We start from the raw sequence: 14,132 nt of genomic DNA, 5'->3' as shown, positions 1-14,132 counted from the left end.
GCGCTCTCTTCCATCTCTCCCTCTTCTTCCCATCCTCGTTCTAGGCCGCGATCCCACGACACCCACCTCCGGCCGATGGTGCGCACGGTCTTCCACGACTCAAAGCGACTGCGATCCTTCGAGCTTTATGAACGCGTAAACGCTCGAGGGTGCACAATTCTCCGCGCGTACACCCGTCGCGCACGGCGAAAGAAAGAGACAGCAGAGGGAAATGCAGGTGGAGAGTACGTCGCGTACGTGTGTTGATGCACACGTACAAATAAGCTGCCGCAAGAAAGGGAAGGTTAAACGTTCCGCCGGCGACTTCGGACGGAGTTTAGGGGCGGGCGGGGCGCAAGGGGACCGGGAAAAAGTCGCTCCCCGCGCGGGAGCTTTCAACGACGCCGCGTCGGCATCGTCGCTCCCCCGGGTATTCTCGGCTTGTCGATCCAAACGTCATTACCCATTTACTGTTGGCAGTCACTCCTCGATTCAGTTGTATTCGTTTCGTCGGTTTATTCGCTACGCCTCCTGCTTACATCTGTCTCTTACGTTGTCTTGATGCGAATCGTAATGCACGACGCTTGCGTCGTACAAAGAACCCGGGGAGACATGTGTACATCTAATCATACCCGAGTACACCCGACTCGGATATAAACGGATGTGAATTTTGCCCCTTATACCCGGGAAAAAATGGAGATGTCTCACTGTATATGTCTCATTCATGTAGTATCTAATTATACCAATTCTAAAATCGTCAGATCTTCAGAGATCTGACACTTCTATCAAATATTCAATGTTATTATCTGTTGAGAGATCTAATTATGTTCTCTTAGGACATTTAATTATAGATTTAGTTAGATCTCAATAGATAATATCGAACATTCAAGGAAAGTGTCAAATCTCTGAGGATCTGATGATTTTTAGAATTGGATGTCGTGAGATATAATTAGATATTACATGATTGAGATATACATATATAACGAGATTCTTTTCATGTTTTCCCGGGTAGCCAATACAACGTAAATGTGAGCTAGATAGCGTTTTATAACACACAAATATGTATAAAATATTGAAAAGACTTATTTTAACACTTTATCAATATTTGTCAAAATATTTTATAAACATTTTTGTAATCTTAGATTGAATAGATCACGTAGGATCATATGTATTTTTTGTTAAACATTTATTAAGTATTCAAATTAGTCTTTTAAATCTTTCGAACATACGTACATTGTATATTATTAGCTGAGGACAAAATTCATATCTGCTCATATCTGAATTGGATATGCTCAGATATGATTAGATGTGTACGTTTTTTCCCGCGAATATACCTACATGTCTTAAGATTTGTTCTAACATTATTGTTTCTTACTTAAGAGGATCCTTCATACCTTAGGTTATAACCTCAATCATTTATAAAATGATAGTTTTAATTCCTCTTCGTTTTTTTATATAAAGTCGACTGTCCCTGGTTTGGTCTTTATGCGTGCTTTAACCGTGTGGAAGAATTTTGCAATTTTATAAAGCCAATTTCAAATTTAGTTACAACTACGAATTGAAACGTTCAAATACCAATATCTTTTTTATTAGACTTCTGAAGTGAGTGTTTTAAGTATGAAAATGTTCTGCTACGCGGTCTGCAACTTGTCCTGGTATTATTTTGTGCATAAAAGCTAATAAAAAGACTCACAAGCGCAAAAAGTATATTTGACTGTGTCGGTAAAAAAGATGGCTGAGGGATCCCCTTAAATGCGTGTACCTATGTTAATTTAGTTCATTTAAATGCAATCTAGTGCGGTTTCTAAGTTAACATTGTATTATCGTGCAAGAAGCTGCTATTACTCTTCGATCGCGTTAGTTTGCGTAATTGTCGGAAAGTGCAGTTTAAAAAACTTTAGATAGGATGAAGATATGCCTGCGACAGATGAAATCCTTTCTTCGGGAGGATCCTAGCGAGGACCTAATTCCCGGGTGTTCATTAGTCCCTGCAATATTCACGGTCTAATCCCTCAGATCAGTGGGCTGTTGCCTAAGCCATCATTAAGACTCGAATAATTCAGGTTAACAGCAAATACAGCTGGGAATAATCTCGATTTACATTTCGTTGTTTGCCCGGAGACGCCGATCGGAAGGTGGTTCACACAAGAATAAACATATTGAGGAGGAGACACGTTGGTCTCTTCGTTACGCTCAGCTGTCCCCGTTCTCAAAGGAGGCGCGTCCGATCTCCCATCAACGTATCACCGAGCATGCTTCGCACTTTCGTTCGGCCACACGGTATTAACCAGCTCGTTTAAGCCGCGCAGCGTCCACACTGCTCCAAATTATTCCGATTTCACGTACATATCGCAAAATAATGAAAAAGAAAGAAGAGATCTGATTTTTCGCTTCGCAAGTATATGCGTCGCGCGTACGAAAACAAAGCGGCCCGCGGTCGATCGTCGTCGATGCGACGGCGTCCAACTGATTGGGTGTAAGCAGACACCGATGGTACAGACAGAACTATTCCATCCATCGTAATATCGATTTACGTGGGCGTATCCACGGAAGCCTTAAAACCACGGTCGTCTAATTTGCCCGTCCGTCTGAAATTGCTTTCTTCGTATCCGAGGCCGAGTACTCGAGCCGGGGTCTTCTGGACGTTGGTCGATCGGTCGCTTCTTGCAGTCGAGTTCCAGACTCTAGGGCCGGTTACAGAGCTGGCCGGGCAAATACAGGCTATGCATAACAATCGATCTCCCAGGAAACTATGGGGGCGGATGGTCAGCGGGCGGATAAAGCAGGGTGGTTCGACGTAAGGGGCGGCGGGCTAGCCACGAGGTTGCCAGACTGGCACAAGATGAGGGAAGTCTGAGATAGCCACTGACCAACACCCCATCTGCTGCCCCTTTCGAAACCAGGTTATCCATTCTACCCCCGTTAGATTCGGACGCGGATACTGGCAACTCCATTGAGCGTCTTTTACCGCGCTCGGCGCGATCATTCGATACACTCCGGAGAATCGGAAAATTCAAGGTCTCCCGAAGCGAAAAAGCGTCGAGGAGGCGTAGAAAGTTTTTGCAGACGGTGAAATTTTTTTAAATATATTCTACCTCGACACGCGCGCACATGTACGGAATACGAATGAGTTCCGACCACCGAAACACGACGCAAAATTCGCAAGGAGGATGCTCAACTTAATATCGCTGTTTCGCGCAGATTGCCGCGTTTATCTCTGCAGGTTTCCTTTTTTTTCCTTCCACGAGATCATATACGTACATCAAAAGTTTTCTTTCGCGCAAACTTCGCAGAGCACGTTCGCAGCCGGAGACGAGTAAAGCCATCGGTCAACCAGTATTACGGCATCTGCATGTTATTTACTCGCGAGCCACCGAGTACATTTGTTTGGATTATCCCTGAAATAAACCAGTGCCCATTCTGCCGCCCTCTCCGATCCCCCCTCGCCGCCATGGAGAGCAAGCTCCGAGGAAAGCAGATAAATGGTCCCAGTTTGTCCACTTTATGCGCAGCTACATCATTCGAGAAACGTCGCGCTCGCATCTTCGGCGAGCTAAGGTTTATCTATCCCCTCCGAATCTGAATTTTAAATTTTTAAAAATGTTAAGATCTTTCTCAGAGAAGAAACGCCTGGTCGTCGTTGGAAAGAACACCTTGTCTCGGAAGCATTAGCATAGATCCTCCTCGTCATAGATGCTTTTGGGAGATTGGTCTCTTACGCAATCTAATACGGTTCTACTTTGCTTTGGTCGCGTAGAAAAAAAAATGTCCGTATATTTTACACGCGTTTGCGAAAAGAGGACAGAAGCCGACGGAGAGAAAGAGACGAACGGAGAGTAAATATCTCGATAACGTTTTCACGGTAAATACATGACGTGATTTCAGTCTGCGGTGCGACGATCATCATGAATGTGACCTTTTGTTACGGGAGACTCCATTAATATCGTATCGTACGCGATCATCTCCAACTACTATCCAATGATCATCGATCGTCTCTGATGCTACTTTACGATGAGACAATTGCGCAAGAATCTATTACGGCTGGCTCCATCGCGAGGCATTGTAAACCAGAAGGAAGCAGTTACTCCTAAACGCTTAAACGGTGCAACGTCTTCACGTCGTATTAGCGCGCGACGTGAAAAATATATCGTATCGAGTCTAGCGTAAACGACATCGTAGAACAGCAAGCTTCGCGGAATCGCGAGTATTCCGTGAGTACCCCGATCCGCTATTCGCATCGAAATTCATGCGAGAGAGTCGTATGTACATAGCGTTTCTCGTACACGTAAGTGCCGAATACGTACGCGTGCGTATATATAAACTGCACAAGCGCCGCGCACTTACGCGACGTGCGTGTGCGTGTCCCTCTCTGCCCATCGTCGTGGCACCACGCGATATTCGTAAATTTATGGCAATTCCGTCAATTAAGTCGAATGAAGCGGAGTCATAACATAAATATGTAAACGGCCGCGACGGGCTCCCTTGCGGCAGCCATATAAGCTGCGCTTGTCCATCAATGTCTCCGCGAAAGAGGTCCAACATGCTCGTAAATGCATGCCCAACGAAATGCAACGGTCAGTGGCTATCATACGTACGTACGTGCGGATCCGTACGTCGCATAACTCGGCCGCGACGCGGCTGTGTGCGGCCCGCGAGCGTGCGTGTCCGCGCACATTTTATCGTCCGCATATAAAAATACGCGGGACGGAAGAGACGCGACGGGCTGACTCGCGCATATTTTCGCGGCGACTTACCTGCTAAGACGGGTCCTCCTCTCCCCCTCCCCTCCCCCTCCGTCAAACTTTCAAAGCGGATTCTACGCGGCGAGATAATTGAATTCCTGCCTCTTCTCGTTTGAAGCGGGTAATTAGCTAGGCGTTGCAGAATCAAGCGAGGATAATCGGATGATCGTTTGCAAAGAAAAAGAATAGGCGGGGGGGAAAACGATCTTTATTTCCTTTTCAAGTAATTGGACGCGGTATATTTTTAGTTCTGCGCACCCTCGGCCGACAAACTTGGCCGCTATCGTGGAAAAGAAGAGTATCGCTGTAACTCAATTATACAATATTATTTATGAGAATATTGAATGAGGGATTACGTTACTTCTGGATTCATCCAATTATATTATCGAGGCGAGAGATACAAATCGGAAACGTTAATGCGCGCGGGCCGAAACCGAGCTTGACCGATCAAAACTCTCGATACGAATTAGTTCGCGAGCGACGTGAGATAAGCTCCCGCGGGACTGTCGCCGAGAAGAAATCGCGTTGCGTCCCGCATTCCATCGGGAATCGCGCTTGGAAATGCAGCGCGTGTGCGCCGCTCGCGAAACGAACGCGCCTTCGTACAACGTAAATTAGTATTCCTTGATTTCGATGGCGATCTCGACGCGCAGAAAGGAATATCCCCCGCTCTCTACCCTTTTCCACCCCTACGGTGTTTCCCATTTAAACTTCTTAAGCGATCTCTTAATTCGCAACCCCGATGGCGCGGCAGCTCGCCCCCTTTCGTCCGCCCGTTGTCCGTACTATCCTCACGACGTCTCTTAATTTCACGAAAACCCCCAGCCGACACTCCACCCTTGCTCGCTTTCTGGGGCGAATGTAATTAATGTTTAGCATCTACATTATTTGTTTAGTTTCATTTCATTATCTTCGGAGGCGTCGGGCACGACGATTTTATGCAAATAGAGCCGAGAGACGAAGTTTCTCCATCCCTCCCCCTCAATTCGCTCCGTCTCTGCGCTCCGCTTCTCTACGAGCGCGGAGCTCTTATTGTCGTTGTTATTATTGCTATTATTATTGTTATTATTACAATTGCGACGACGATTACCATTATTATTTTCCCGGTGGCTTCGGTGCTCGAATAATAAATATCATTCATAATTCATTCCGCTTCTTTGGCGCTCATTAATCCTGTGATTAAATGTATCTCATTATTTAGAGAAGTCCGCCCGGAGCTTTACAGAAGCGGCAGAAGTACCATCGCGAACTTCACGATCGATCCTTATGCCGAGTTTCGTAACGAAAGAGACTCCGGACGCGGGAACAAGAGCTCATATACTTTTATACTTTTGTAGAAACGCGCGGAAGTTCGACGAGCGCCGAATTTCGCGAGTCGTTCGTCGTTGTTCTCTTCGGCCGTTAACGAAGCGCGTCGATGACGTAGCCAGTGAGACACGAAGGTACCTCCGAAGACAATCGGCATTAGCGAAAACGTGGCTTTATAAGAGATATTGGTTTCGTAGTCGAGCGGCTACGACTTATACTCTACGTCTACGCAATCAGTATACTATACCGGAATACTCAAATGAGAGAAAATTGACAGATTGAGACGAACAAATCTGCATCTCTTTCCAGCAATTCCGATTAGTCAACGATTTTCTATCTCACTTATATAAGGCGAGATAGAAAGTCGTTGGCCAATCAGAATTACTGAAAAGAGATGAAGATGGAACTGTCCGTCTCACTCTGTCCGTTTTCTTAGCACGAGTACAGTGTACACGGAAAAAAATGCTGTTGAATCAAACAAAATGAAGTTGCTTGAATTAAACGTTAACGTCACGGGCTGCCACAAACATAAATAATTCACTCAATTGTACTTGCTGTGGATTTCAATTTTAAGCATTGAACTAATTATCCAGATTATTAAGACAACAGTCTGATGTTTCTCATTTATTAATACCGATGTTGCTTCAACGATTTTATTTCAATTGCACTGATCTTGTTGATATCATTCTTTTTTCCGTGTAGAGTTTACTGTACGCAATATACTCTACGTAATACAAAGCCAATATCGGTTATGACAACATGTCCTCGCTACGTCGACAGTGGAGACCTTAAGAACTGGACTCTGCTCCGACCGGGGAAATGTTAGATCGCGTCCTAGCGCGGCGTATTAAAACGAAATCTGAAATATATGACTGCGCACAAGAGATTACGCGGTTATATCGATGAAAGGTTCGAGCGTATACGCACACGCGTGCCGCGCTCGCTCGGCGAGTCCTCCTTGCGCACGCTCGACGCGCCCGGTTAATGAGACACATTCACAAAGTTTGCCCTATGCCGAGACGAGCCGATTGTACGACGAGAATTAGCTTTTCAATTCAACCGTCCCGAGCCCGAGGAGAGAACTTACGGTACCAAAGTTCGACTGAATTTAAATACGTCGTCTGGATAAGTCGCGCGAGACGCTCGTCGACCCCTCGTCGACGCTCGAGTTTCGGTCGCCCTTCGCGAGTCGGAAATCGAGGAGCACCTTTACGGTTGTTCCACGAAATTTCTACCCAAAAACCCGAGGCGCGTCTGCGCGACGCGTAATTTTATTGCACACGCACACCTGTCTACGAACCGCGTCTCTTTTAAACTGTAATGAGTGATCACTTTTCACCTATACGTATAATGTATTTGTTAAATTCTCTCTACTTAATAATGATAATAACTTAATTTCAGTATTATTACTGATTCGGGGTATAGACAACTTTTGATGTAAATGTTCTCAAATTGTTTCAAAATATATATAGGAGATAGCATGTATATATCTACGCATAAAATATTTGAAGCGTCCCTTTTTTATTTGTTTAATTAATGTTAAAGCGTCTGAAACAACGTGCAACTGAAAATTTTATTTAGAGCAATAAACGAAAAAATATTGACAATTTTGCAGTCATTGCATATTTCGAGACTTTTCGAACAAAGGAATCGAGTGGAGACTGCCCTCAAATTATACGAGCTGTATACAGCTGTGGACATTCTGAAAGATTTAGCAATAAAAAAAAAATAACTCGGCGGTTCGCGCGTCAAGCATTTTTCAATGTTTTCCCTCGAATTTTCATCGGGCTCTTTAACGAAAAATTTACACGCATATATTTCCCCGGGAATGTCATCGCGGCCTACACCCGTGCATGTCTTCTTCATCTCTTCTCTCTTTTTCCCTCTCGAGGGCACAAAGAACAAAAGACTCGTCGCTATGGACTACGACTTGCGGCCGCCCGCGCACAGAAATAAAAAGGAAACGGCCGCGCGGAGTTGACGCCTTTATTATTCGCCGCTTTAATTTAAGCGACGCTAGCCGTCCCGTCACGGTTGCAGGTGCGAATTAAGCTCGGAATAAGCGGAAGAGCGCGGCCCGCGTATCCTCCGCTCTCCGCGGGGTACGCGGGGCGATATGCGCAGCATAATTAAATATATGCTTTGATAAACGTGGAATAGGCTAATCCTCGTGTTCGTCACGCGAGGCAAGAAACGGCCGATGCGACGCTCGCTCGTACTCGAAACTTTGACGAAAGTGCTACGTCGCTACCAAATCGGTAGGCGGAGGGAGGGGGGGGGGGTCCGTTCTTCTCCCGCTTCGCACTCACCCCGTGTACGAACGCTTGCGCGCACGTGCGAGCACCCCGTGTTCTTTCTTAGGTGTCTCCACCGACCGCCCCTCGCCCCTCGACCGCCCTCCACCGTCGTCGTCTTGCCTCTGTCCTATCGTGGCGGTGATAGGGATTTGTGTTAGGGGGCCGCACTGACGGTGTTCTGGAAACTGCTGATTCGAAATTAACGAAAATTAATTGGCAACGTCGTGATATTAATTCCCGAGATTAATTCCCCGGGACGCAGTGCTAATTGATATCTCTCAGTGGCAGGAGCGAGCGAGAAGGAGAGAAGGAGGGGGAGGGGCGGGCGGGATTTGCGAGCGGGGAGCGGAGTGTGCCAGCCGAGAGAAACAAGGATGCGACGAGGGACGAGGAGAGCTCGACGGGACGCGAATTGGATCCCTTGGCCACTGGGTCGTGTATCAGTTTTTCGCGAAAACCGCGGAAACCGTCCTTCGATAATGAACAATCATAAGCCTCGACTTCGCTCGTCATTCGCTTGTCCATCGTCCGGTAAGATCCGCTGCTTCACCGACGAGTCGTACGAGACCCAAGACTTAAGCCTGCGACACACGATGCTTCTATGTCCGCTGGATTGCCTGCGCCCACCTTCGCTGGCTAGTGAGAGTCAATCGGGATTCCACGTGATAGGTCAGATAAGTTAAGATTGCATTTCGATTGGCTCTCACCAGCTGGCAAAGGTGCACGCAAGCAAACCGGCAAGCAAAAAAAATCATCGTGTGCCGCCGGCTTTAGCCTGGATGTACAAATAGACACAGCAAGCCGCAAGAACTCGGCCAATGACAGTCGGATTAGTCTCCTCATATTTGACTGTGATTGGTCGATTTCTTGCGGCTTGCGACTTCCTGTCTATTGTAGATCCAGCATTAAGCCAAGCGGCACATGATACTATTTTGCCTACTGGATTGCCCGCGAGAGCCAATAACGCCGGGTCTACAATAGGTATAGTAAGCCTTAACCCGTAAGAAATTGATCAATCACAGGCGATTATGCTTCTCACTTTCGACTGTGATTGGTTAATTTCTTAAGGGCTTAAGGCTTACTACACATATTGTAGACCCTGCCTGAGGTTGCAGGGTTTTAAGCTGGATTCACACAAAAAAGCAGAAAGCAGAAAAGCAGGAGCCAATCAGAACTCGCGCTGGTAGTGAACCGCACACTCTGCTGGCAGAAAGTAGAAACTGTCGACTACCAGCGACAGTTCTGATTGGTTCTGATTGGATTTCTGCTGTTCTGCCCTTCTGCCAAGGTGTGAATCCAGCCTTAGATCCGATGACGTAAGGCTAATCCCGATTGGCTCTCGTAAGCAGTGCGGCAGGAAAAATAGTGTTATGTGCCGGTGGCTTTATTCGCAGAGTCGCGCCGTCGCAGGGGCTGCTTTCATTGGCGGATATACCGCGCGGTCGTGGCGACAATTAAAGTTTAAAACTCGGAAGCGTCGTCGACGCGTTTTACGCTGCTAAGAAGACAGTCCGGAGGAACTCTCGTAAAACGTAATATAATTAAACATAAAAATATCCCGCGTATACACATCCAGGCCGGTTGGCCGGCTGAACGAGGTAAAGTGAATAAAAAGTGCTCTTTATTACAATGAGCTTTAATTAACGCGCGCGTTCCGCGATGATTACTCGCATAGCGCACTTTCTCAACTTTAATTTACAGTGTCTGAAAGCAGCCCGGCGCCCGCGCGCGCGCGCCTTCGTTACGTCGTTGCCATAAAGCATAGATACATAATTATGCAGCGCGCGGGGTAAACGAACGCGCGACGCTGATTCGTTCGGTGCATTAAACTCTTTCATGAAACTGGTCCGTCCTCCTTGATTTTTCCGAGAATACGACCAGGAACGATGACGCCGACAGCCGCGACGTTTAACACTGCGACTCGCTCCTTTCTTTGCGAGATTATATCGGCGCGAATGCGCGGAAACGGCATGCATGTGTTGCGATTAATAAATGGTCCCGCGTGCTTTTCATCTTGTTACGACTGGATTGCAGTTATGGGAGGACGTCACATAAACAGGTGCCTGTTCGTCCGAAGTGACGATGGGGGACGCTTAATCGCTTTACACGCATTCGGGACAGTCGGGGTAATTCTTGCAAAGAACGTCAGAAGTTGCATAGGTCAAGATAATTGTTGGAACGACTTCCCTAACAGCACATGTAGATTCTATGAACATTTGTAGGATATTCCCATAGACATATTAACCATGCTCGTGAGGCAGTGGGGGGGGGGGGGCATCCTCCTGAGGGAGAAGGATAGTATGAATTTATTTGAGTCTCTAGCTTTCTCTGATTCTCGTGACTCGCGCCCACTAGAGAAAGGTAGACACCCAAATAAACTCTAAGTATCCTCTTCCCTCGGGAGGATGCGCTCGCTTGGGTCTCCGCTGTCTCATAAGCGGTCTATGACTACGTTTACACGTCACCTTTAATCGGGTTTAATAACATCCGCGTATAGTTGTAAAACTGGCCAGTCACAACTATTCCTCAGAAGAGTGGAACGACGGCGATTGGCCAGCTCCTTAAGGGGATCCTAAAGCCTTCGGTTTTATCGACATTCTTTGTTAGAAGTAATCTTTTAATTGGCTTTATGGAAATGCAAAACTCTTTTAAGGAATGAAAGTACGCAGCAAAATCTAAGCTATGCTAGTCGACTTTATATCAAAAACGAAAGAAAAATAAAAAATTTTACTAATTTGTGGCACACTTGACGACAATATATGCTTGATACTAGAATTCTACAATGAATACATACAAAACGAGACCAGCATACTCTAGGGACAACATATAAGAACAATACTGTGCAATTAGAACTAAAATTAATAGCTTAGAAAAGAGATTACTTGCAATAAACGCAAGTCCAGAAATCCAAGTCTAGAAGAGAAAAAGAGATAGTTGCAGGCTTTCACGAGAGAGGTCGCTGCCAGGCCTACAAGATATTTCCAGGATATCCTTAGTACGTCCTTAAGCAGAGATTATTCGAATGGCGATCGTTGGTGCGAGGATTAAAAACGTAGATCTTCGAGACGAAGGCTCGATCGATGACGAAACCATCGCGATAACAAAAATCGACTCGCCGTATCGTCGCACGACGATGATTATCGTGAGCGGCGCGTAGACGGAAGAGAAGTTTGTCATATAGGGCAAACGTATTCCCGATGCGTTTTGAAGTAATAAATTTGGCGGCGCCGGTCGATGGTCGGCGTCAGGTTATGCGCGAAAGTTGGAATTTATGCGTGGTTGTTTATGATCGCCGAATGATAAGAGATCTACGGCCGCATGACAAATGATCCCGTAATGAAAAGTGAAAGATACTGCACGTACCGCGGCCGGGCTGCATAAATTTCAATGATTTAATGCGTCGCGCGTGCTACGCGCGCTATCCTCATTGAATAGGGATCGATAAAACTTTAGCGCATCGCTGCCGGTGCCGGCGATGCGCGATGCCGCCGCGTTCGTTCGTTCGTTCGCCGCGGCGATCGAGACGAAAAGTCATCGATCCCTATGTTGTAACGCTTATCGGCCGCAACCGCCGGCGCTCTGCCGCCACCACCGCGCGCCGCGTCGCACCGCGCGCCGGGTCAAACGGGAATCCTGCATATTAACGTCGTATCGGATATTCCGCCGAGATACGTCCCTCATCCGATTGACGGCGCCATGAAAAAGGCCGTTTAAGGAGTCGCGATTCCGAATGCGGAACGCGTGTCTCGCGTGCGCGCCCATTAATCGTCCGATTATGTGGAAACCCTCCGATGCCGACGAGCCGTTCCGCGGGCTCGCGCGCTGCCAATTTTAAAAGATTCTTCATAACGTCCTGTATTCGTCCCGGTAACGCAATCTTTCAATATCTGTCCATTGATCGTCCGATTGTGTGGAAACTCGGCGGACGTCGAACGACCGGTCCCGTGAACTTTCTGAATAATTCTAACGAAAGACCGTCTCATATCGTCGTGCACTCTTGTTTATCTTGGCAACGCGAACGTGGAACCGGTGGAACATCTACCGGTAACGATATAAATGCGAATTTACGGTAATTTACCGCGCCGACGTACTCAAATTCGTTTGTACTCTCGGCGCGGCGATAATGTCGAAGGTATCAGCGCCAAGTGCGCTAGCTCCGCGAAAAGGGACCGTAAAAAATGCGGTGCGACCCGCGTGATTTTTATCCACCTACTGTCGCGCGACAACTCGAAATTCCCCGGTGACAGCGGTGATCGTTAGCGAAACGATCTGGTCGTACGGCAATGACCACGTCGTAGCACGGAAATCGTCGTCAGGGCGGTCGATCGATGGCGAATAACGCTGGAAACGCTGGCTAGGCTCCGGTAGGTTAGGTAGGGTGCTTAGGTGTTACAATGATTATCCGAGAGGGACAGCGAAAGGTAATTATGCCCGATAGAATCGGCGGGCGGGAGCGAGACCGAGGTATACTTTGCGCCGGCGAAGAAACAGAGACGGCGACGCCCGGCGCGCCAGCACGGCCGAGAAAGACGGCGAATCCTCGTAATTACCTCCAAGTGAGCTGCTTTCGGCTCACCCGAACCTTCGAAACTTCGGGAATAAATAGCGTTCCGTATTACCGGTTCCGCGTTACGGGGTCAACGGAACGACCCCGCTCGAGGGAAGCGCGGCCGTCGATCGTCTCGATCGATCGCTCGATCGACCGACCCGTGCATCTCGATCTCCGAGTCCGCTTGGACAACTTCGACCGGCGGGGGATATATAAATTCGAACGAACGCCCCGCCTCGCTCGTCGAGACGCGTAAATTTATTTTGATAAGGTTTACACCGTGTAAAATGCCCCCGATGGGGCGCACCGAGGCGGCTAGAAATCGGTCGAAGCGCGTGAAACGCGAGGATAATCCCGTCGGGAGTTAAACAGCTCGGATCTTAACATGGCGTTTCCTGATTTCTCACCGCGCCGCGCCGCGCCGGGGGAACGGACACGTAATGAAACTTTATTTTCGCGTGCTCCGCGAAGACGCTCGATCGCGAGCGCGCGCCTCTCTCGCGGAGAGACGTTCGCTTCCACCCTGCGCCTCCAACTTTAAACGGATGTTAATGATTGCAAATGACTTGGGTGAAATGGCCGTCGTCGTCGAGAGTAATGGGATTCTTTACGAGGCGATTATTGACCCGCTTTCCTAGTTGTAGAAAAGGTGACGATAATAGAGCGTCTATAAGGACGACGGCGCTCGGCCTCGGCCTCGCTCTCCCTCTCGCCCTCTCGGCGCTGCTCTGTCGTCGGTTAAGATTTAATCCGTTAATCTATTCCCGTAATAAGGAATCCATAATGAGTCGAAGCGGATATCTATACCATGCTGGAGAAGGGTCGAGCATGGTTACGTGAACGAGGACAGCGGCATCGAGACGAATCGAGCGATGAAAAGAGAAAGAGAGAGAGAGAGAGAGAGAGAGGGAGAGAAGGAGAGAGAAACCGAAAGAGAGAGGGAAAAGGAGAGGTAGAGTCTGAGGGGATACAGCGGGAGAGTCGGTCGTGAAGGGGGAAAGACAGTGGATGGGATTGGTGGGGCGAAGCTATCGGGTGGGGGGTTAATTAAGCCGTCCTAATATAACTTCTCCTCGGCCTCCCCCCTTTCCCCCCGAGTTATCGAGTATTATTCCGCAAATGTGTCGACCTCAAAGACAATGCCATTCCGGGAAAATTTATTTGTGTCGCTGTACAACACAGTCCCGGTCTCTCTCCCTCCTTCTCCCACACCTCGAAACAAACCCGACGAAACTTCTGCCAGCTCGCGCAACTTAA

At 47.7% G+C, this 14,132-nt stretch overlaps 1 protein-coding gene across 4 annotated transcripts in view; it reads left to right on the top strand.

Moving 5' to 3' along the window:
• LOC105562429 (POU domain, class 6, transcription factor 1) overlaps nucleotides 1-14,132 on the top strand; it is a 129,924-nt gene that overhangs the window by 69,022 nt on the left and 46,770 nt on the right. The window contains exon 1 of one of the 4 annotated variants that reach the window (XM_012013270.1): nucleotides 3,638-4,190. The exons of the other annotated variants lie outside the window; for them this stretch is intronic. The gene's annotated coding sequence lies outside the window, so the exon portion shown is untranslated. Of the gene's footprint in view, nucleotides 1-3,637; nucleotides 4,191-14,132 lie in introns of those variants that run through there. 4 annotated transcript variants of the gene reach the window in all.

This window comes from Vollenhovia emeryi, unplaced genomic scaffold (genome assembly GCF_000949405.1).
Source record: "Vollenhovia emeryi isolate VEMERY1.0 unplaced genomic scaffold, V.emery_V1.0 DF939188.1, whole genome shotgun sequence".
Classification (NCBI taxonomy): Eukaryota; Metazoa; Arthropoda; class Insecta; order Hymenoptera; family Formicidae; genus Vollenhovia; species Vollenhovia emeryi.
Note: the sequence above shows the minus strand (reverse complement) of the source record. Positions and strands in the feature narration are given on the sequence as shown.